A 1,820-nucleotide genomic window follows, 5' to 3' on the forward strand; every position below is an offset into this window, starting at 1 on the left:
TTTTCTATACCAAGCTCTTCCAAACCTTTTATTTGTTCTACTGAAATCTCCTCTGGTCCTGTAGCTTTCTTGGTTTTCATTCAGTTGATAAATTTGCAGTTTTGACTTGCATAATTAACCAGTTAATTACACAATACCTGTCACATGTAGAGGGGTCCTACGATTCCTAACACTCATTTGCTTACCTGTGTCAAGACCATTTCTTGAATGGGTTTTTTTGAATTAGTCTGAATATTTTTGTTTTCATCTAAATGTATTAAATTATTCAGCTTTGCCCATTGATAAGTTTTTTAGACTATCAGTGATCTACCAAAATAAAATTTAGCTCCCCTTGAAGGAAGTGCCCTTGTTATCTGTAAATTGTTTAGAGATCCCTAAAACATATGAAAACTGAATTTACTGCTAATTTGAAGGAATAATATATTTTGGCTTTGTAGCCCCCCAAAAAAAGATAATAAGAAGCAAGAAGCAAAAATTTAATCTGTTTTTAAAACATCCATAGAAAGGCAAACAACAGAGAATGGTTACTTTGGTTGCCATTTTTTGTGTACGTGCCCCTCCTGACTCTCCCCACCTCCCCCACCCTTTTATAATTAGTCATAGTTAATAACTAGACACAAGCAAAATAATCGTAGTCATGGTGTCCCTTAAATCGTGGGAAAGTACCCTACAGAACTAAAATAGTAGGAATCTCGTGAATGGTATTAGGTGAAACAGTTATTAAGACCCGATTCCTACTGTTCATTTTTCTATTGATGATAAATGTTTAGTTGTATTTAGGATAACATTATATTTTGTTTCACACAGGGGGATGGTTTTACTGTCCCAGTATAACATACATCTTTGCTGGTATATTTTTCTAGCAGTGTTCTGCTACTTTCCTTTGCCAGCTTTCCTGTCTTGGTAACACATTTCCAGTGTTGACAGCCTCAGTGTCAAAAGTTGACTTCTGAATGAGTACTGTAGTATGTGCAAAGATTTGCATTCTGTACAAAAGGGATAATGTTTCCCCTAGCACTCTGTGAAAACACTTCATAAATTATACAGTTACAATATAATTATGAGACATTCTGCCTTTATTTACTTGCCTGATTGAATGTGGGCTTTTGCTCCATTTCTATTTACAATGAGAGCCCACAAAATTTCGTGTGTTGTGCTGGCTTGTGAAATTTCTTTTGAGGGGATGGGTGGGAGGGAATATGTTATGCATACTATTGATGAAAATGTTAACTTAGTTATGTGTGTGATACTTCTGCAGCCTTTGGAAAGCAAAAGGATGCCAGGTCCAACAATCTGCTTTTTCTGGTAAAAGTAGCTGCTGTTAGAAAGTCTTGTTAATCCCCTGACTGTTAAATTTAGTGCCCTAAATTAGTTCCTGCGAGTATCAATTCTTAAATTCAAATTAGCACAGAGTGTAAGAGATGGTTAAGAGGTTCTAGAAGAGCATACAGATGGGAAACCAAAATATCTGGCACACCAAATTCAGAATGGTTTGCTCTTAAAAACAAAACCCAGAGGGTGGTGGTTGATAGAAGTCAATCATCATGGTGCCCTGTGACCAGGGGGTCCCTCAAAGCTCTGTCCTTGGGCCAACACTATTCAACATCTTCATTAATGATGTGGACATTGATATCAGAAGCAAACTGGCCAAGCTCACCAATGACATCAAACTCTGGGGTGCAGCATCCATGCCTGAGGACAGGCGGGCAATCCAGGCTGACCTCGGCAGACTCAGGAAATGGGCGGATGAGAACCTGATGGTGTTTAATACCGAAAAATGCAAGGTTCTCATCCTTATAGGCTCGGCAGTGCTACGCTGG

This window comes from Crocodylus porosus, unplaced genomic scaffold (assembly GCF_001723895.1).
Source record: "Crocodylus porosus isolate Cpor-Errol unplaced genomic scaffold, CroPor_comp1, whole genome shotgun sequence".
In the NCBI taxonomy this organism is placed as follows: Eukaryota; Metazoa; Chordata; order Crocodylia; family Crocodylidae; genus Crocodylus; species Crocodylus porosus.